The sequence below is a fragment of the Miscanthus floridulus genome, chromosome 2, assembly GCF_019320115.1.
Source record: "Miscanthus floridulus cultivar M001 chromosome 2, ASM1932011v1, whole genome shotgun sequence".
NCBI classification, from domain to species: domain Eukaryota; kingdom Viridiplantae; phylum Streptophyta; class Magnoliopsida; order Poales; family Poaceae; genus Miscanthus; species Miscanthus floridulus.
Genome location: NC_089581.1, coordinates 83,719,594 through 83,741,933, shown reverse-complemented (window position 1 = coordinate 83,741,933; position 22,340 = coordinate 83,719,594). Strand labels below are relative to the sequence as shown.

Sequence of the window (22,340 nt, the reverse complement as noted above, 5' to 3'; positions counted from 1 at the left end):
CTACGTCAGTTATGTTATGTTAGTAGTGTTTCACTTGTCTTCCTCGATATGCATGTATTAACAAAAATACGTGCCATGTGGCATTCCATTCAAACAGTCTGTTCGCTGATTGATTTCTAGGCTGATAAGCTCGGCTGGTGCTGATTTGTTGTGAAAAAAAACATTATACCATGGCTGACTGAAATCAATAAACGAACAGGCTGAAATTCAGATTGGATGGACGGGTCACCGCCTTCTGCGGCATCAACATCAACACAGGGGATGACCAGCAACGTCGATACGACGAAAGGTAATTAGTTACTATACATTTTCTGCAGAACCAAAGGCCACATGTGCCAGAACGACTAATAAGACTACATTAGTTAGTTCGTACAGTGCAGTGCGGCCTGCACGCGCTACTTGCATTATATTGCTACGGAATACTAGCTAGCTAGCTAAGACCACCACCGATTGAATAATGAATTGAAGGACTCTTTCCCTGATTTAATTTGCAGCCCATTCATTATCTAAAAATTAAATTTAATTTAATTTGCAGCTGTGGCAGCACCGCCAATAATAAGCAGCAAGTTGACCTGCAACTTCAGCAATCATCAGTCCGACACCTGCAGCATGGAAGGCGACTTGCGCATCCATGGCAAATCCGCCACTGTGTACGTCGTCTCGGCGTCCACCTACCGTCCGGAAAATGCGACGATCAAGCTCCGCCCGTGTGCACGAAAGTGGGAGGACCAGGTGATGCTGCTGGTTCGTGAGGTCACCATGCGGTCCCGTCCGCCAGCGGTGCCTACGACCCACCACCACTGTGGGATACAACTCCGGATACCCACTGCACACTATATAGCTATGCTCCCAGGGATGGTACAGTCCACAAGATGAAGACCTACGGTGCACGACACTGCTCGGCGTGCACCGCAAGACATCAAGGACGATATCTCGAAGATACTACGAGATCTGTTAGGATACGTTCGATCTCATGATTCATGTAATCTGTTATTATTTACCGGTTATCTCCTAGATCTAACCGACTTGTAATACTACCCCTCATACTATATAAGGTGGGCAGAGACCCCCTCAAAACACACGCAATATCGTACGATAGTCAATACAAACCAACAGACCACAGGAGTAGGGTATTACGTCGTGCTGACGACCCGAACCTGTCTAACTCTTGTGTCTCTGTTGCCTTCTTGTTCTTGATTATGCGCACCTCTACGATAAATTTATCATCGTGTGATACCCCTCGGTGGACTGCCGAGCATCTTTTGTTGACAGTTGGCGCGCCAGGTAGGGGTGTGCGTGCTATTTCCATGATGAACAAGATGGTACGTTTTGAAGGCTCTTCGTCCTCCCCAAAGCCCGGCCAGATCTTTACGGTCAGATCGATCTCCTGGGTCATCAATGCTGACGGAGACGGAGAGATCATCGATTCGGTGCAGATCGATTCTGCGCCGACCACACCGGCACCTGCAACAGCAGATCCGATCTCGAAACCGCCTTCGAGGTCATCTTCACCAGCAACTCGCCGCCTGCTCCCCCACTACCCGAGGAAGCAACTCAACAATGATGATCTGATCACGATCAGGTTGGTCAGAAGCTCGCTGACTGCCTCTCCATCACAGAATCGGCTCTGACCACTCTGGGTCAGTGCCGACCACCCTCCGATTCCGATCTATCGGAGGCTGATTAGAAAACTCCAGGGGTTACGGCCCTAACCTTTGGGCTCACCAGCATCGTCGCCTCCTACAAAAATGCCCTAAGGGGCAAATTCACTGACTAGGTGGGAGACATCTATCCTCTCGCCGATCAGATCGCCGAACAGCTCTCGCCGACTGTCAACATGCTGTAAATCGACCGACGTCCCAAAGCATCCCTCCAAACCATCCTGGAGGAAAACCCAGACTCCGAGTCACAGGGCTCTATGGAGACTGTCGCCGAAACCGCCGCCGTTCAACCTCTTTTCCCACCCTTCCGAGGAGGCGGGATTTTCAATGTCAGCATCGATAGCCCCCCACGGGATGGGGAAACCGACGAGGACCGCGCCGCTCGTGTAAACAGAAACGCCAACCATGCGCAGCGCCGAGCAAATGAGGCCGCCATTGTGCTTGCCGAGGCTGCTCGCAACGAAGAACAACTCGACTCGAAAGGGAGGCCACGCCCACTCCGCCGCAACCTCGATGATGAATCTGTCCATGTCGACGGCCACGATGTCTACAAGACTTCAAGCGCCAACTTGGCCGTGGCTGCTAATGAGCTCGCTCGGCTCGAGCAAACGCTAGAAGTCGCCAAGGTCGCCGCCATGCTTAAAGTGGTGTACTACCAAGTCAACGACATCCGTCAGGATCGGAGACCTTCCTACTCAACAAGCTCGATTCGCCGATCTGCCGCGCCAAGATCCAATCGCTGCCCCAGCTGAAGCTCTTTCACCGACCAATAGCATGATGATGGACAACCCTCTAGGGGGGCTAGGAGAAACCGCATCGACTACCTTCGCCAACATGACCAAGAAGTCGACCAAGATGTCCGAGCGCACATCAACAATCTCTGGGACGCGCGACGTCATATCGACGGGCACCATTTCTCTCGCCATGAAGAGGAAGTATGCCGGCGTCAAGAATACGAGCAAGAGTTCGGTAACCCGGACGCAGCCCTCTAGCCACTCAACGCCGGCAATGCCGCAGATCATGACGGTGCTGATCCCAAAGGGCCCTGACCATTCACAAGGGCACTCCAAACACTCCAGTGGCCCCATGGTTTCAAAATCACTAGGGTCAAGCCCTATGAGGGGTGGATGAATCCCACACAGTGGCTACAAGCTTATGCCGCCGCTGTGCGCACCGTCGGGGGAGATACCAGTGTCATGGCAAACTATCTTTCCATCATGCTCACGCCAACCACGATGAACTGGCTCACGAGCCTCGCCCTGGATTCCATTGGATCTTTGGAATAGTTCAAGAAAGTCTTCACCGACAACTACATGGCTACGTGTAGTCAGCCGGGCACCAACAACAATCTGAATTGCATCTACCAGAAACCGTCCAAGCTCCTCCGTAGCTATATCACGGAAGTAGAAGTCATCACCGCCTTTGTTCGAGGACTCCATCACCGTGACCTTCGCTCCAAATTCAATCTTAAGCCGCCAAAGGGGATTGGCGAGATGATCATGACCACCAATCAGTATGCCAATGCCGAGGAGGCCAAAGTTTGCTTCAACGAGGATGCAGGCACTCATCGCCTAGCTCGCCGTAGCGATGAGCGCCCCTACGAATGACGCCACAGTGACCGCCGCTACGATGACCACGACCACCATCAGGACAGTGGCCGTGATCGGCCGGAAGGGTCCAAAGCTGGTAAATATTGCCGCCACCGACCAGACCACATCATCGCCGCCGTTGATGAACCTCGTGCCAAGCGCAACTACGATGAGCAGTACAAGAAGATCCTCGAAGGCCCGTGCCCCCTCCACAAGAACAGCAAGCACAAGATGAAGGACTGCCTTGGCTTGGCTAAGGAGTTTCGGGCCAAAAAGAAGGACGGCGACAATGATGATGAAGCTAGAGGTCGCCGACCACCTGGGAACAACAACAACGCCTTCTAGGATCATGACAAAGTTTTTGCCACCATCTTTGGGGGCCTCACCACCACCGAGAGTAGAAGAGATTGAAAGCTCATCGCTCGGCGGGTGCTCGCCGTCAACACAGAAGACGCCATTACCAACCCTAGCTATCACCCCTGGTCTGAGGTCCCCATCACCTTTAGCAGGGCCGATTAGTGGATAGACATCCCTTACATAGGGCATTTCCCCCTCGTCCTTGATTCCACTATCAAGAAAGTAATCTTCAGGAAAGTACTCATCGATGGCGGAACGCTCTGAACCTCCTCTTCGCTGGAGCCCTAAAGGAGCTAGGCCTTGGAATAGAAGATCTCACTCCCTCCAACTCCTCCTTTTGAGGCGTGGTACCTGGCAAGGCATCCAAACCGCTTGGAGAGATCACCCTCCCGGTATGATTTGACACGGCTAGCAACTACCGTGTCGAGCACATCAACTTCTACATCGCCGACTTCAACACCGCCTACCACGCCATACTTGGTCGGCCAGCTCTGGCCAAGTTCATGGCCATACCGCATTATGCCTATCTGGTGTTGAAGATGCCTTCACCTGTAGGAGTTCTGGCTCTACGGGCTAGCCTCTCCATCACCTACGCCTATGAAATAGAGAGTCTCACCCTCGTCGAAGCCACCGACCTCTCAATCCAGATGGCTAGCGTGGTCACCAACTCCAAGACGGTGCCCATCGATGACCTGGAGATCCCAGCGCTGGAGCCTCCACGTGCCTTCGCCAAGTCCAAGGAAACGAAGGAGGTCGACCTCGGCCTCGACGACCCCACCAAGACCATCAAGATTGTGGCTCATCTCAACCCCAAATAGGAAAGCGCGCTCATCTTCTTCCTACGTGCCAACACCATTGTGTTTGCTTGGAAACCTACAGACATGTCGGGGGTACCATGGGAGAAGATCGAGCACTCCTTGAATGTCTTGCCGATCGCCAGACCGATCAAGTAGAAACTCCAACGATTCATGCCAGATAAGGAGGCTATTAGGGTAGAAATAAAACGGCTCCTAGCTGCCAGATTTATTAAAGAAGTGTATCATCCTAAGTGGTTAGCAAATCCAGTTCTTGTTTAAAAAAAGAATAAAGAATGGAGAATGTGCATTGATTACACTAATCTCAACAAACACTGCCCTAAAGACCCCTTTGGTCTGCCTCGGATAGATGAGGTTGTAGACTCCACCGCCGGCTGTGAACTCCTCTCCTTCCTCGACTGTTACTCTGGCTATCACCAGATATCTCTCAAAGAGGATGACCAGATCAAAACATCATTCATCATGCCTTTCGGTGCGTATTGCTATACCACCAAGTCCTTCAGTCTCAAAAATGCCCGAGCGACTTACCAAAGGGCTATCCAAATGTGCCTTGACCAACAGATAGGCCGCAACGTTGAAGCTTACATTGACGATGTGGTCGTCAAGTCCAAAACCACTGACAATCTCATCGCCGACCTCAAAGAAACATTCACCAACCTAAAAAGATATAGATGGAAGTTGAACCCTTCAAAGTGCATCTTTGGAGTTCCATCCGGCATACTCCTAGGCTACATCGTCAGCGCCCGCGATATCGAACCCAACCCCAACAAAGTCTCCACCGTTACCAACATGAAATGGCCAACCTACGTGAAGGACATACAGAAGCTCATAGGATGCATGGCTGCTATCAGCCGCTTTATATCACGCCTCGGTGAAAAGGGACTACCGTTCTTCAAATTACTCAAGGCCTCCGAACCCTTTTCCTGGTCAAAGGAGGCTGATACGGCCTTCGAGCAGCTCAAGCTATTTCTAATGAAGCCTCCAATCATGATGGTGCCTCGACCAGATGAAACCCTATTGATCTACATTGTCGCCACCTCTCACGTCATTAGCATAGCTATCGTCGTTGAGCGCGAGGAAGCCAGGCACGCCTATAAGGTGCAACGGCCGGTCTACTTCATCAATGAGGTTCTTAATGAGTCCAAAACTCATTACCCTCAGGTCCAGAAGCAATTATATGTCATCCTGGTCACGTCGCGCAAGCTCCACCATTACTTTGAGTACTACAAGATCGTCGTGGTCACCGGTTTCCTCTAGGGGACATTCTCCATAAAAAAGAGGCCAATGGCCATATCATCAAGTGGGCAGTCGAGCTCGGCACTTACTCCATAGAATTCAGAAGTAGACCTACCATTAAGTCGTAGGCGCAGGCTGACTTCATCGCTGAGTAGACTGAGATCTAGGAGCCCATCATCGCTACTTGCCCCGAGCACTAGATAATGTATTTCGACGGCACCCTCAACATCAACGGTGTTGGTGCTGGCATTTTGTTCATCACTCCAACTAAGGACAAGCTCCATTATGTTCTCCGAATTCATTTTCTAGCCTCCAACAATGCCGCGGAGTATGAAGCATGTCTCCATGGACTTCGTATAGCCGTCGAGCTCGGCGACAAACGCCTCATGGTATACAGAGACTCCACGCTGGTCATCAACCAAGTCAACAAAGATTGGTCATGTTCTGCTAAGAAGATGGGCGCATAATGTGCCAAGATCAGGAAACTCAAAGGAAAGTTCTATGGTATCGAGTACCACCACGTGGTACGAGACCAAAATCAGCTCGTCGACCACCTATCTAAGATAGGCTCTTCTCGCACTACGATTCCACCTAGGGTCTTCGTTCAAGACCTCTTTACGCCATCTATTAAGGAAGAGAAGGAAGTACAAGAAATCCCCCCATCGAGCAGCTGGTACATGCAGTACCTTCGCTAGCCATAGATTGGAGGGAATAGTTCATCAAGTACCTCACCAGCGTCGATGTACCCACCGATAAGATTGAAACAGAATGCCTCATCCGTCGTAGCAAGCATTACATACTAATGGATGGGAACTTGATGGGAAAAAGCGCCAAGGAAAGGATACTGCAGAAATGCATCACCCAAGAAGAGGGAGTGAAACTATTACTTGAAATTCACTCTAGCTCTTATGGCAACCACGTGGCCTCCAGAAACCTAGTCGGCAAAGCTTTCTAAGCTGGTTTTTACTGGCCCATGGCCATCACCAATGCAGAAGACCTCGTTCGATATTGTGAAGGATGTCAATTTTTCGCCAAGCAAATACACATGCCGGTGCAGGAATTGCCGACCATCCCAACTTCTTGGCCTTTTGCATGCTGGGGACTGGACATGATTGGGCCTTTCAAGCCTGCACCAGGCGGTTTTCAATACGTATACATCACCATTGACAAATTCTCCAAGTGGATCAAATACAAGCCGCTTATTTTGGCCACCGCAAAGAAGGCAGTTGAACTCTTCGAAGATATCATTCATAGATTTAGTCTCCTAAACAGCATTAACACCGACCTCAGAACTACATTCACTGGTCACCATTTTTGGGACTTCTACGAAGACTGATGCATCTCCGTCAAATATGTCTCTATTGCCCATCCTAGAGCAAACGGCTAGGTCGAATGGGCAAACGGCATGATCCTCGATGCCCTCAAAAAGAGACTATACCAGAAAGAGGAAAAGCATCCAGGTAGATGGCTCAAAGAGCTCCCAGCTGTGGTCTAGGGACTGCACATTCAAGCTAGTCGCAACACCGATGTGTCTCCATATTTTTTGGTCTATGGCTCAGAGGCCGTATTCCGCACGGACATTGCCTTCTGAGCACCTAGAGTAGAGTATTATAATGAAGAGCAAGCCATAACTATTCGGACAGAGGACGTCGACAGGGCCAAAGAAGAACACCTAATCACTTGCATCCACACGGTCAAATACCTAGAAGGCATGCGAAGATACTACAATCGCAATATCAAAGGTCGTTCATTTGTGGTCGGCGACCTCGTTCTCCGCAGAAAGCAAAAAAACCGAAGGGATGCATAAGCTCTCTGATGTAGACAAGGCCCGATCTTCCGAAAGGTATGATAGCATCGATTGGTGGAGACTCAACATTCATGATCTAGGCTTCGAACCAAGATTGATTGGGACCCCCGCAACCGTTACACCACTGCTCCATTGGTTGTCAACCACGCGAACGTGATTGACCTCGCCGAGAAGGCTTTCCGGCAAGTGAATCAAGAACACAAGCAAGAACAGGATGAACGCAATCTGAAATTGCAAATAAATATGAGGCTTATGATAACAAGATGGAGTTCAAGTCTTTATTTGAAAGGACTAATCGCCATAGGCGAACAAGATCAAGAACTAGGGCCCTGGTTCACAGCAAGCAGCCTTGGTGGCACAGTTGCAGCAAAACAATGTCTGTTTCACGAGGAAATCAAGAACTAAATAAAACCCAAACCCTAAGGAGAGCGATGGCTGGTATTTATAGAGTCTTGGGTGTCACCCCCTGGACGTGCCCCCTAATGGGCCCAAACACGATACACGGTCCAACGGACCAAAAGACGGTGTCGCAGCACCCTGATAGATTCTGGACGCTGACTTGTTTTGATTATTCCTATTGATTCCGAAGGGATTCTGATGTGAGACCAATTGGGTTAGCTTCCTTATCCAATTATCTTTCCATCCATATGTGGATCATCGAAAACAGAGTCTGGATGCGTCCTGGGTGACCAGTTTAAGGCAGACTGGTCCTAGAGGCCGAGATGGACTCGAACTTGATTTGGGCCTCCACCTTGGTGACTCAAACCGGATGAGCTTCGGGCCTCCTTCATGCTTAGGACACCCTCGCTGATCTCCTTGATCTCCATATGGTTCTCCAAGCATGGTCATATGTATGGAGGTCATGTCCTCATCACTCTCCTCCCCCTGGGAAGGGCCTTACGTGGTCAAAGAGGTTACCCGACCAGGGTCCTACCTGCTATGTGACATGGAAGGAGTCGATATCCCCAATTCGTGGCACATCAAGCACCTTATACGTTTCTATCCTTGAAACGCTCCAGATATGTACTCTCCACTTCATGATGAATAAAGTTTTTGTCACCATAATTTGTCTCCACTATTTCTCCACTTCAGTTTAATCTCCATTTACGGTCTCCAGCTCTAAGCTACTCCTTAACAAACTTCGACAATTATATGTGATCTCCATAAATGCTCTACCATGTTTCTCCATACTAAAATATATTTAAGATATTCCACCAACCATCGAGCAACACATGTTCCGTTCTATGTTCTTTGGAGAAAACCCTGTCTCCGATCTCTCCCTACATGTGCTACGGGCTCCGCGCTTTGCGTTATGGGTGGTCGACTATGGTTCCTCGGTCACGTCTGTTCCTCCTACACGTGCACGGGCTCCACGCTCTATGTTATGGGTGGTCAGCTATGGTTCCTCGGTCACGTCTGTTCCTCCTACACGTGCACGGACTCCAGCGCTCGACGTTATGGAATACAAGCTAGCCAAGGCCAAGAGTGCAGTAACGAACTAACTGCTCGGACGCTACTTATACCACGTATAAATGCGTTAGGTTAAACAACATCTTTTTCACAGCAAGCCACCTAAACATGCACATGTCATTTACATACAACATTTATACAAATACATAAATGTTTAATTATGCCCTAGTGCATCTAACTCTCCTCTCTAGATGTTCCATACAGGTTCCTCTCCACTCAGGTTTGTCCTTCACCGTCTGCCTTGCCGAATAGATTGACATCACCGGCTAGACTCTTCGTCGCGTCCTCTACCTCATCCTTCAGCTGCTCCTGCTTCGTCACACCCATCCCTCTGGCGAATCTGGCCCCTATTGCTCGAAGATTGATGGCAGGGTAGTGAGACCGGACCACCGCTAGGGTGTGTGTCATGACGGAGATACTGGGGTCATGGTTGAAGCTCTTGAAGTTCTCCCACGCCGCTTTGCACCTGTCGATGATGGCGTCCGGACATGGTGGCCTGTCGTCGGGCTAAGGAGCTACCTCCATATCGATATAGTCAAGCACCGGCTTGACTCTAGCCACCATGACATCGAGTTTTCCCCTCTGGGTTTGCACCTCCAGCTCCAGCACGTCGAACTGTGCCCTAGTCCTTCGATGGTATTCTGCAGACACCAAAGGGATTCGTTAAAATGAAGCAATCATATCAGCAACAACTCCGACCACGAACTACTCACCTTCTAGATCCTCGGCCAGTTTCTCCACTCGCCCAGATGCATTCTCCTTCTCCTCTTGGAGTTGACCGATGACTTGACACAACTAGCGCTCTACATCTTGCTCTACAAGCATGACGATCATCAGTAACATCAAGACTGTTCAGCAATGCAGAATAAACTCACCGACCTGGAATACCTTTCTTCTGTTCAGAGATGCTCTTTAGCTGCTCGGAGGTGCGCCCCAGCTGCTCAAAGGTGCTTCTCAACTACTCGGAGGTGTGCTCCAGCTGCTCGGAGATGGTCTTCAGCTGCTCAGATAAGGCGCCCTTTTGGTACTCTAGGTCCCTCGTGTTTGATTCAGCAAGATCTCTTTCGTGCTGGGCCCTATGGATGTTTTTCTCCATCAGTTTCATTGCCTCCTTCAGCTTCATGTTCTCCTCGGTGAGGGGCTCCATCCTCTTGATCAGCTACTGCCGTACGCTATACGGCAGTTCACGTTGTGCCCTGCAAAGCACCAAGATTGTAAATGACCTTATTCTCCAACGCTAAAGACGGACATTGCCGATGCAATAATAACCTCAATTTACTTCATGGCTGTGGAAAGGGTGGACCGTAGCCTCTTCACCTCCCTAGAGGTATCCTCCTCCTCCACGACCACAACTTCATCCCCTTGCTTGCGGAGTATGTGGATGGCTTGAGGTCATGATTCTTTACGCTCAATCTCCTCGACCTTATCCTCTTCCTCCACAGCTGGTGGCGCTCCCTAGGGGCTCTGTGCTGGCCGCATGAAGCAATCGGCCATGCCCTATGGCATCTCCAGGCGCATCGCTTGCTCCTCTGATGCTGTCGACCTCTACGCCCTAGACTCCAGCACGACATCGGTAGCTCCCGCCTTCGCCTCCGAAGACTCGACGACTCTTGCCATTGCTCCTGGCGTCTCCGCCGACTCGCCCGCCATCGTCGCCAACCGCTCTCCGCCTTCAACTCCACCAGCAATGGTGGTCGACTCCTCCGCAAACCGCCGAGCGCCTAGGGACTCTAGGGCGGAGTCTGTCGGCATTGTCTCCACACTAGGAACAACCCTCGGTTGCTCACTAGTCTGGCCCAAAGGGTTCAGATCCTCCACCCGCCCCGTTCTACATCATATCAACTCATTGGTCACCACAACTATAAAAATCAGAAAGCTACTGATCCCAAGGCAAAGATACTTGCACATCAGCTTCCCGGTAGACGGTTCTGAACCGGCGCCCATTCCTGCAAATGGATCTTTCCACAAGCGAATCACTTCACTGCTTGACACCGGCATAGGATAAAAAGCATCAGGAACAACAATCAAGATTTTCACCTATGGAGGTGGGTTTGTGCAGTTAAAGGCTCTCGGCTGCCCTAGCACGCTGAACGGCACATTTGGAGCAAATAGTTCAGTAGCCTGACGTAGCACAACCTCCTTCGTTAGTCTCTCTGTCCTCTCCCGAGTGCCGTCAGTATCTCCCTTGAAGTCAAAGCCCGGATGGGTCCTCTCCTTGTAGGGCTAGATGCGGCGCACTATGAAGCTCACCGCCACCACCACTCCGTTCATCTTCATGCCATTTATAAGCCCGAGGAGCTCCTTCACTTGATCCATATCAGCACTGATCGGTTTCTCCGACTAGCTCTTCTGGTTCTCCGGAATTTGGTCGATGTCGCACCGAATGGTAGGATGACTCTGCTTCATGTAGAACCACCTGGCATTTCACCCCTTCAGCGAGGTATTCAACGGCATAGTAATGTACTCGCCCGCCATCCCATTGCGGAGCTGTAGATACACACCGCCGACCACCTTGGAACCGCCCCCGCCCTTCTTCTTCAGCCAGAACAGGTGTCAGAAAAGATTGAAGTGGGGAAGAATGCCAAGATACGCCTCGCAGAAATGGATAAACACAGCAATGTGCAAAATGGTGTTTGGATGCACATTGCACAAGCTCACTCTCTAGAACTCCAACAGATCCCGCACGAAAGGATGTACTGGAAGTCCTAATCCACGCCAGAAGTAATCCTCGAATACTATGACTTTGTCGGTGTGGCATCGGATAGGGCTCACTGTCGGTCGGACGCCATCCGACGATGACACGGTCAAGAAGAACGCCCACCTCCACCATCTGGTTGAGCTCTGTCTCTCCCATGAGTTTTGGCACCCATTCCTTGTCACGGCTCATCCCAGTGGCCGCCTTCTTTAGGTTACCACCTCCCCTCTTCGGCGCCATCCCTCAGATCTAGATTGGAACTGTTTCCTTTGCGCAAGCTTTCTAGCCCTAGTGGCGGAGCGCGTGTAAATGCGAATCGGGAAGCACGAGGGCTGAGGAGGAAGACGAAGTGGTGGAGTGGCAAAGGTGGGAGCGTGGAGTGCGGCGATGTAGTTATAAAGGCATCCTCCACTTTTCGCATTCAAGAGTTTTTAGGAAACCGCACCATGATTTATGCCTTTCCGAATTCCCCGAAGCGGCGTGGTGGGCCGTTATCTGGGCTTTCGCGTAACTGCAGCCCATATCACCCATCTTTCGACGCAACTTGGAACTGCATACCGAATATTCACCGACTTCTCCGCAATGTCATCAAGGCTCAGTAATTTCTACTGTACAGCCATTACTCTGGCTTTTTCTCCATGATTTGAGTAATCGGCACTTCTTGATTTATCCGAGATTTCCACTTATGGCTCGGGGACTACATCATCATTATGATTCGTCTTCTCACCATACTAGGGACTTTTTGGTTACTGCTGTTTCTAACCCTGGCACCATGTGACCTCGTCAGCTACTGTTAGGCTCAGGGACTAAGTGGGCACACTTTACCTTGCGGTGAATGTGCGCTTTTCATTTTAGGGCTACGCCCGGGGACTGGTTGCCTGCTCAGCTAGTCTTCGGTTTTTCTTCTACTTTTCTAGACCCTGGCACCAGGTGACTACGTCACCTACTGTCAGGCTCGGAGAATAAGTGGGCACACTTCACCTTGCGGTGAGTGTGTTTTCTTTAATCTGGAAGACTCCATGTCTCCTGAAGTTGAAGATTATTATCTCCTTTTTCTCGTGGTCGGACTCTAAGTGGGCACACTTGGTTCACAACGAGATAATTTTCGCTTTTGAACTTAAGCTCCTTACATCCTTCTAGCGACCCTTACTTGGGATACTCTGCTCGATGACGGTTCACAACTGCTCGGCGACTCATTAGGTGGTCGGACTATAAGTTGACTGCTCAGCTTTGTTCACACCTGCTCGGACAAGCTCAAGACGGCGTTGCACAGCGGATACAAGACGCTCGGGGACTAGCTGTGGGGGGTACAACCCCGGATACCCAAAGAAGACTACATGGGCTGCGCTTTCAGGGGCGGTCCAGCCCACAAGACGAAGTCCTACTGTGCACGGCACTGCTCGGCGTGCACCGCAAAGACATCAAGGTCGATATCCCGAAGATACTACGAGATCTGTTAGAATACGTTCGATCACATGATTCATGTAATCTGTTATTACTTACCGGTTATCTCTTAGATCTAACCGACTTGTAACCCTGCCCTCCAGACTATATAAGACGGGCAGGGACTCCCTCAAAACACACGCAATATCATACGATAGCCGATACAAACCAACAGACCACATGAGTAGGGTATTACGTCATGCTGACGGCCCGAATCTGTCTAACTCTTGTGTCTTTGTTGCCTTCTTATTCCTGATTATGCGCACCTCTATGATAAACCCCTCAGTGAACCGTCAAGCATCTTTTATCGACAACCACCGCAGTGCTCGGTTCGGCACGACGTGCCAGCAGTGGTTTTCTCTACCGGCGGCTACAACAAGAACTTCTTCCACGTGATGACTGACGTGATCGTCCCAGTCTACCTGACGGCCCGAGAGTACAATGGCCACATCCAGCTGCTCGCCACCGACTACGAGCCCAAGTGGATCGCCAAGTACAAGGCCATCCTCGCCGCACTGTCCAGCTACCGAGTCATAGACTTGGATTCTGAGTCTGAGGACACCGTGCGCTGCTTCTCGTCGGCTCATGTCGGGCTGGAGAGTCACAAGGAGCTGGGCATCGTCCCGGGTCTCTCCCACAAGGGCTACACAATGGTGAGCTTCCGGGACTTCATCCGCTCCGCCTACTCGCTGCAGCGGCCACGGGCGACGCCCGTGAGCTGGAGCGCCGGGCGGAATCCTCGGCTCGTCATGATCCTGCGCCGCAACTCGAGGCAGCTCAAGAATAAAGCCGACGCCATCGCCGCCACGGCCGACGTGGGCTTCGAGGTGGTAGCTGCGGGACCAGACGATGTCAGTGGCCTGGAGCGGTTCCCTGGGATGGTCAACTCCTGCGACGTGCTCATGGGCGTGCACGGTGCTGGGCTGGCCAACATGCTGTTCCTGCCTCACAACGCCACGGTGGTGCGGATCATCCCGTGGGGCGAGCTCAAGTGGGCGTGCCGGCATTCCTACGGAGACCCGGTGCCAGACATGGGACTCCGCTATCTTGAGTACGAGGCCACGGCGGAGGAGACCTCGTTGAAGGAGAGCTACCCCGCGACCACGCCGTGTTTACCGACCCGCTCTCCATACATCGCCAAGGATTTGACAAGATGTGGAACATCTTCATCAACGGACAGCACGTCATCGTAGCCATCGACCGATTCAGAGGGTTCATGAAGCAACTGTACCAGTCCATCACGACGGAGTAGAGTAGGCATCAATAATTGGGTGGTTGATGTGAGATGATAAAATGTGCAATTTTCTGCTCTTCTTTTTTCTGGATACTCAGGTTACCTAATTAAATACTACTCTCTCAATTCTAAATTGTAGCTTATTTTATGTTATCCTATGTAAAAAAAATTAATTTTAACCAAGTTTATAGAAAATTAAACAAACATCAACATCCAATTAGCTTGATTAATCTTTTATGAAATATATTTTGATATAGCATTTATTTGAAGAGCTTTTTACCTGTAAGGCCTTTGAAAAGTGGATCTTTCTTGTATGAACTTTTTTTTGTTAAAGTTAAAAGACGCTCGAGTGTTTTGGCGTTTGCGATCACTCGATTTTAGAGCCGTCGATGACGCGCAACCAACGCACAGCATGCACCTGCGGTCGCGGGGCCAGGATGGTTGGGCGCCTGCCGCCTGGGACCATGCGCGGTGGAGAGTGGAGACACGGACAACAGACGTGCATGCTGTCCCTTGCTGCATGTGCATGCTACAACGCCGCCCACCTCGTGTTCCACGCCTCATGCATGCAGATGATTCCCTGGAAAACAGACCGGGACCCACGCTACAAATTTGTCCCCAACATTGATCCATGCATGTACTAGATTTATTCGTTTAGCAGGGCTGATTACATCTCATTATATCATATTTTACTATTTTTGGTTGGGTGTAAATTTTGTGTTCTGTAAATTGATTTTAGTATTTGTAAATGAGAATGGTTAAAACTACTCGAATAGTTATTTGATCTTTTTTTGGCTTTTTTTATGTATGTTTGATTTGTTTTATTTGAATTTCTTCCAATTTACCTTTCATAGAAATTATCTGCAATCTTCTTTTTTATGTTTGATTTGATTTATTTTGAATTTCTTTCAATTTGTCTTTCATAGAAATTATCTGCAATCTTCTTTTTTTGTATGTTTGATTTTATTTATTTGAATTTCTTCCAATTTGCCTTTCATAGAAATTATCTGCCATTTTTATATGCAATTTGTATTTTTTTTTATGGTTTTGCATTTGTATTTATTTAATTTGCATTTCAAAAATACGTGGAGCGCGCCGTGCATCCCATCCGCGCGGTCCCACGCGTGGCGCCTCTGCATGCGCGTCCATGACGGACGCCGTCATCTGGCTAGACGCCTGCACCCTCCGCTACTCCGCGGGCATCTCGCCGCTTGGGAGGACGCCGCGCGCCATGGCGCAGTGCACCAAGGACCTCTCCGGCGCGCGGGGACTGCAAGGCGTAGCCTCGAGGCCGCCATTAAGCAGCTGCTGGCCAGGAGGCGTCCGCACCGGAGGGCGGCAGTGTGCTTGTTCCTGGGCGGAAGCTGCAGCCTCAGATACGAGAGCTGCCCCCGTTCTTTTCTAGGTGACATTGAAACTACGGTGGATTTATGAACAATTAACGAGTCAACCTATGATTAATTACAATATGTTTATAAAAAAAATTATGTATTTGATAAGCTCATTTTATTGCAATATATTTGTGTATTTGATTATGTGTTCTATTATGTAATGTTATGTGTGAATTTATTAATTGCTTAATATTACTTCAAATTTATATCTATATCTATACTATAAAAGAGCGAAGAAATTGAAAATAATCTTTCACCCTAATATTCCTGCCCACCTAAGCTCTTGTCCCTTAGATCTACATTAAAATTATATCTAATGTATTTAAAATTTCCAACTTAATCTGACAACTGGACCTGGCCGTAAAACTTGTAAACGTTTATGCAGTGTCTGTCTCTTGTGTATCATCGGCACTCTGTTTTTTTTCCACGGAAAAACTTACCCACCCGCCTATACACCTATTCCCCATCTCGTCGCCTCCTCTCTTCCTTCAGTGACTCTTTCCCTCACGGAGTGAGTCATCACGCCCCTACCCTCTCCCATCGATCACCTCGTGTTGCTGAGTACTACACAGCCACAATCTGCAAGATTCAAATACAATCTGAGTACGAAGTTCACAAGCCCTGAATCCCTGATTGACGAGCAGGTGATCAGACTTGAATCACGGCGGCCACAATCTGCAAGACTGCAATCCATACTTCACAGATGCAATCTGAGTAAGAAGTTCACAAGCCCTGAATCCCTCCGTCTCCATGCCCTCGTCGCCGCTGCCACCATGTCGTCGTCCTCATGCGCACCCCACGACGGCTGGAAGCGAACCGAGACACCACCTAACGCCTGCGTGGGACGAACCGTCGAGCGTAACTAATTCGTGTCCATTGACATCTCATCTAGGTGCCAAACGTATCGTTCCTGTTGGTCTCGGAGATGATGATCAGTGCATTGAGGATGACTTTAATGCCTGGTATGCCATGTACATTAACAAGACTTTTGATCTCAATAATGGGCATGCTGTCTATGACATTCAACGTCCTTGCAGGTATGGATTTTTTTTTTCTTACTTTCATATGCCTGGAAATTTGGCTGTGTATGAGCTGATGCAGATCGTGCTTTTCTTGCAGAGTAAATGTGGCTGTGCGGGGAGAGCTTCATACACCAGCTTCTGATCGATCCTGCATTCATTTAGAGTTTGATATTGCTTAAACTGGCCTAAAGTAAGTATATTGGGTTAAATCAATCTCTTAATTCTGAGACATGCAGTCATGCACTATTGTTAAAATTGGACTTCAGATTGCTGATGAGTCCTATTTACCTATCTAGATATGAGACTGGAGATCATGCTGGTGTCTATGCTGAAAACTGCATCGAAACTGTTGAAGAGGCCGAAAAGCTGCTAGGTTATTCACCAGATACTTTATTCTCTATTTATGCTGACCAAGAGGATGGTACCCCGCTTTGTGGGGGTTCTTTGCCACCTCCTTTCCCATCCCCTTGCACTGTGAGTAATGCGCTTACTAGACATGCAGATCTGTTGAACTCGCCTAAGAAGGTGAACTTAGGTTCATTTCTTTCCATCCATTAGGCATCCGGAGCCTGCAACGGAGCTGGCAACCAGGAGTTCTCCAGGGACCATGCTGCGGCCGCCATCATCCAGGCCTACTTTCGCGGCCACCTGATACACAGCGCACGTTAAACATGCTGTTCTGCTTGCTGAAAACTTCAGACTCTGAAGCCGATCCGTTTGATCCGGCGAGGTAGGCGTTCCACGCCCAGCGTTCGTGGGTGGTGTGCATGGTATATTTTGATGTATTAAGTTCAGAAATTCTAGATAATCAAAATTATTCTGTAGCAGAAGAAGTTTGCTCGATGAAGCAGAGCATTTCTTGGTAGCTTTTAAATGTTACTGAAATTACCGAAAAATTTATTCTATTTCAAATGAAAACTTGTATTACAAGATGGTTATCCATGGGATTAAACATTCTACTCTTTGATTGGTTCCTATGTATCTCTGATGGATGGCTTATGTTTCAGATGTCTCGCCTTCTTTAGGGGCCACGTCTCTGCACTAAAACCTACTCCATGGACTGCACCTCACCGTCGATGTATGATGTATCTGTTGTGTTGACATTACCATAAGTCAGTAAACTACATGTATAGATTGTTGCAAATTTTAACTTACTAATGTTTTGCTATTTAGTTTGATAACATTCTAGAATAGACTAGTTTTTTTAGAATAGAATAGACTAGGTTTGATAATATTTGTATTCATCTATATTGATCATCAGATAGGATAAATAGTTTCAAGGTGAAACTGAAAATTTGAGTTTCTATGAAAATTGTGCATCATCAATGGCCACCAATTTGAGTTCCTTCTTGAGTATCCAATGCTTTCTTCAATAAGCCAATCTGTCCATCTATCTCTGACCTGATTAGGTTATTAGGTTAAAGTTTATAAATATAATATTTACAGATCATTTTTCTGATCATAAATATGCTGCTCACTTCTTTGTTTCGTAAAATATGATATAAAAAATAGATACATCAATAATGGTTGTATTTCTAAAACAGTGTTGTCAAAAGGTGTTCCACGCAAGAGTATATGAGGTTTAGCCAAAAGAAAGCTATTGATCTCACTAGAAAGAGGACAGAAACTATTGTGTACATGGATGTTCTACGGTTGTGACAAAGGTATGTTAAATTAACTTATTTATTTTCATGTTTGATTACATTTGTCTTATCAGAATAATATGTATTCATGTTATAATTTATTTCTGCTAATTATGCCATATATATATGATCAGTGCAAAGTAACTTGTTTTCATAATATTAAAGAAGGACCTTAAATCCTAATTATCTACATTATTTAGGTAATAAATCACTCAACTCAATTTAATAATCCCAATTTCTACATTATTTAGGTATTAAATCACTCAACTCAATTTAATAAATCATATACTTTATCCTATTTATCTCTCTTGTATTTCAATTATATATACCATTGTTTTTAATAATTACACGGCCAAGTATATGAGCCCGTAATAACCATACGCACGTGCATGGCCATTAGTATACAACAAACAAACAAAACTCTATATTTTTTTTGCCAAGGGTAAAACGGTCATTTTACCCTCGACTTAACACTGTCAAGTGATAAAAATGTACGGAAGGCCATAGAAGGAATGAAATTTCATTTTAGGGCCATACAAGTAAGTTCAAAAAAAGACCATACAAGGAAGAGCCATTTTTCCCAGGGCCATACAGATAAAAAGCCCTTATTTGAACTAGCTAACAATCGACATATTTTTTTAAAACCTAATTAAACTTAGGCAAATTTGACTCGGGATAAAACTAAAATGAACTACAAGAGCAGTAGCTGTAGAAATGTTCAGAATTATTGAGATGTACCAAGACTGCGAATACAAGTTTTTTCTTAACTAAAAAAATCAGAAGAAGTGTAGTGTGGAAAGAAAAAAAAACAAGACTTCAAATTTAGTTTTTGAGCATCAAAGGCAGGTGCTCTGCCTTTTCATATAGTTGTGAGAGAGTATGGTACAAAACTGTAAGAAAAGGAATAGATGAAGGATCGACAAGCAGCCTGTTCGGTTGGCTGGTTCGTATCGTTGTTGGTTCGTGAAGAAGTACTGCTGGCTGGTTTGTGTGAGAGAAAAATACTGTTCAGGCTGAAAATTTACAATCGTTTACGACAAGCCACAGCCAAACAGACATGCTGAAGGTTACTGGTAGAAGAACGAAAGAAAAGAAGAGAATAAGTACATGCTCCCTCTATCCCAAAATAGAAGACGTTCTCGCTTCCCGAAAATTCAATTTTTTTTTAACTTTGACCAATTATACATAAAAGAATATTAATATTTATAATACATAATTAGTATTATTAGATAGATCGTTGAATATATACTTTCATAATAAACTTACTTAGAGATACAAATATTGCATATATTTTTTTATAAACCTAGTCAAAGTTAAGAAAGTTTGACCTGCACGCATCCCATAACGTCATCTATTCTATGACGGAGGGAGTAGCCCTCTTCTTAGGGAGCTGGCAGGGATCACGTATATCATCTTTTATTGCCGCAAGGAGCTGCTTTTTCATTTTGCGCTTTATTGTCAAACACCTTTCTGATCTTTCCTTCCACAGATTCCAAGTTATGCAGATGATGATTGTTGCTCACAGTTACACGTTATGTGCGTTACCTATGCTCCTCTTCTTGAGTTTAGGCTTATCCACCGGTCATTGATCTTCCTCATAGCTTGGTTTAGTTGCAGTCCCTGTTGTCCTGACCAGCTTTTCACTTGGTGCCAAATCGCTTTTGCATATGAACAATTGACAACCATGTGGGTGTGATTCTTGTCTTGTCTAGCAGTGTTTATAGATTGGATTTGCCTGGCCTCCCTGATTGATGATTCAGTTCGCCGTTGGTAACTTCCTTTGGAGCAGAAGCCAAATGAAGAAACGACATTTGTGTTCTGCCCTAAATCTCCAAATGATGCTCCAGTCGAGTTCCGAAAATGCACCAAAGAACTCAGCGCTGTATGCTGACCTGGCGGAATACTGTCCCAAAGTCCATATCGGATTCAGTAGTCCTCTTTCAGTTGCTTTTGTTTAGTGCTTGCTGAAGGGGGTCCATTGCAAGAATGAAGAGCATGGGTGACAGAGAGTCCCCTTGTCGCAACCCCCGCCTGTGTTAAATTGCAGGTTGGCCATTCAACCGCACTCTGGACTTAGTTGTTGACCAGACTACCAAAGCCCAACCGCTGCAAAAACTTCTAGTATATAGTCCCGGCCCATTGAACACTGCCAAATGTCTAGCAATGTCAAGCTTGACGAACATCATCAGTGTCTTGATTTTGTGGAAGTGATTGATAGCTCCTTGTATGTCTTCGAAATAGTCTAGGGTCTTACGCACTTTGACGAAGGCACTTTGCCTTTGGGAGACTAACTGAGGGAACTTCGGTTGTAGATGGTAGTAACTAGCACATGATTTTAGCCACACTGTGCATCAGGCTTATGGGCCTATAGTTCGCTGCCGCACTAGCTCCCTCCTTTTCTGGGTATCAATACAAAACAGCCGATTTCAGCAGGTTCCATTGGTTTGCCCTAAGATTGAAGAGTTGGTGAAGTGCATTGAGTAGGTCCAATTTGACGATTTCCCAACTTATTTTGTAGAAGAGTCCAATGAAGTTGTCGGGCCCTAGTGCTTTCTCATCTAGAGCCTCAAACACAGCCCGTTTGACTTTGTCCTATGAAAGTTGCTATTCTAAGGTGCTAGAGGTCATGTGACTGCAATTCAAGGAGGTCCCATTGACGGATGTCGCTCTTGGTTGCACTATCATGAAGATCATTAAGTAGTTGTTGTAAAGAATTTCAGCCTTGTCTTGGTGTGCGTGGCTATGCGGTCCTCGAGGTTTAGAGCCGGATGAAATTTTTCTATCTCCACCCATTTGCTCTAAGATGGAATGGTCGGGTGTTGGTGTCACCCGGCTATATTCTGACTAACTGCGATCGTTGCCTCACTTGAGTGCGCCTTACCGTTGCAAGCCTCACTACCCTCTGCTTGGCTAGTCTTCTCAATGATGACGCATCGCTAGTCAGATGGCGTTGTTCCTATGCCTGGTCTAGCCTAAATATGGTCTCATTTGCAATGTTTGCCTGTTGTTTCAGCATGCCCACCTCTTTTTTACTCCAAGCCTTTAACACTAGGGCTGTTCTCCAAAGTTTTATATGTAGCATTCTGATCTTATCGTTTGAGTGAACCTGTCATGTCCAAGTTTGTGGAACCACTTCTTTGAAGCCAGGCATCTTTGTCCAGAAGGATTCAAATTTGAATCCTTTGTTTATATGTCAAAAGAGTGAGCAAGTGAGTAGCATTGGGTAGTGATCAAACATGGAGGTGCTGACTGCCTGACCAAAACAATCTGTGTTTGCCAACTCCCAATCTTTGGTGCAGAAGATGTGGTCCATCTTGGTCATGATTGGATTCTCTGTCTCGTTTGTCCAGGTAAATCACCGTCCATGGAAGTGAAGCTCCTTGAGCTCAAGGTCATCCAGCACTGATTTGAAGCAGCTCATCAAGGTGCGGTTGACATTTGTGTTGTTCTTGTCCCTGGCTCTGTAGATTAAATTGAAATTTCTGAGTAGCAGCCATTTTGGTTGCGTTGTAGGTCTGAGCGCCATTTAATCTCGTCCATGAACATCATTTTTTCTGCATCTCCTTGGGGTCCGTAGACTCATGTAAGGGTCTAGATTCTACAGTCCGATTTGTCATTGATTTTGACTGAGATCGAGTGTTGCGTAATCTCCACTTCCTATAGGAGGAAGAAATCCACCGAGCAGGACACAGTTATTGTGGCAGAACCACCCAAATTATATGGCCCACGTGTATATGTCATTGTTCTAAAGACCTCTGACTGCTACACACGAGAGTCAGATAACCCCGGTAGTCTGTCGGGTGTCCTCGGGGAATCCCGAATCATCCACATTTTACAACTCATACAGGATCAACATGGAGTTACCACAACATTAAAACATTTGGAACAAAAATATTATACATCGGAGTACGGAAGACTTACATTATTAGTTTTACAAAACATATTCAAGTAAAAACTTGAGATCAAAAGGTGAATAG

At 47.2% G+C, this 22,340-nt stretch overlaps 2 long non-coding RNA genes and 1 pseudogene across 2 annotated transcripts; all 3 read left to right on the top strand.

Annotated features, from left to right (window-relative positions):
• Positions 1 to 261: 261 nt before the first annotated feature.
• LOC136536765 (alpha-1,3-arabinosyltransferase XAT2-like) lies at positions 262 to 14,325 on the top strand (annotated as a pseudogene).
• A 2,278-nt stretch (positions 14,326 to 16,603) lies between these two features.
• LOC136540930 (uncharacterized) lies at positions 16,604 to 17,148 on the top strand. The gene is made up of 3 exons (XR_010780051.1): positions 16,604 to 16,735; positions 16,818 to 16,910; positions 17,017 to 17,148. It is a non-coding gene; the product is annotated as an uncharacterized lncRNA (long non-coding RNA).
• Positions 17,149 to 17,311: 163 nt separating this feature from the next.
• On the top strand, positions 17,312 to 21,911 carry LOC136539182 (uncharacterized). Its single transcript, XR_010779581.1, has 4 exons — positions 17,312 to 17,450; positions 17,728 to 17,798; positions 18,265 to 18,384; positions 21,714 to 21,911. It is a non-coding gene; the product is annotated as an uncharacterized lncRNA (long non-coding RNA).
• The last annotated feature ends 429 nt before the right edge of the window (positions 21,912 to 22,340 follow it).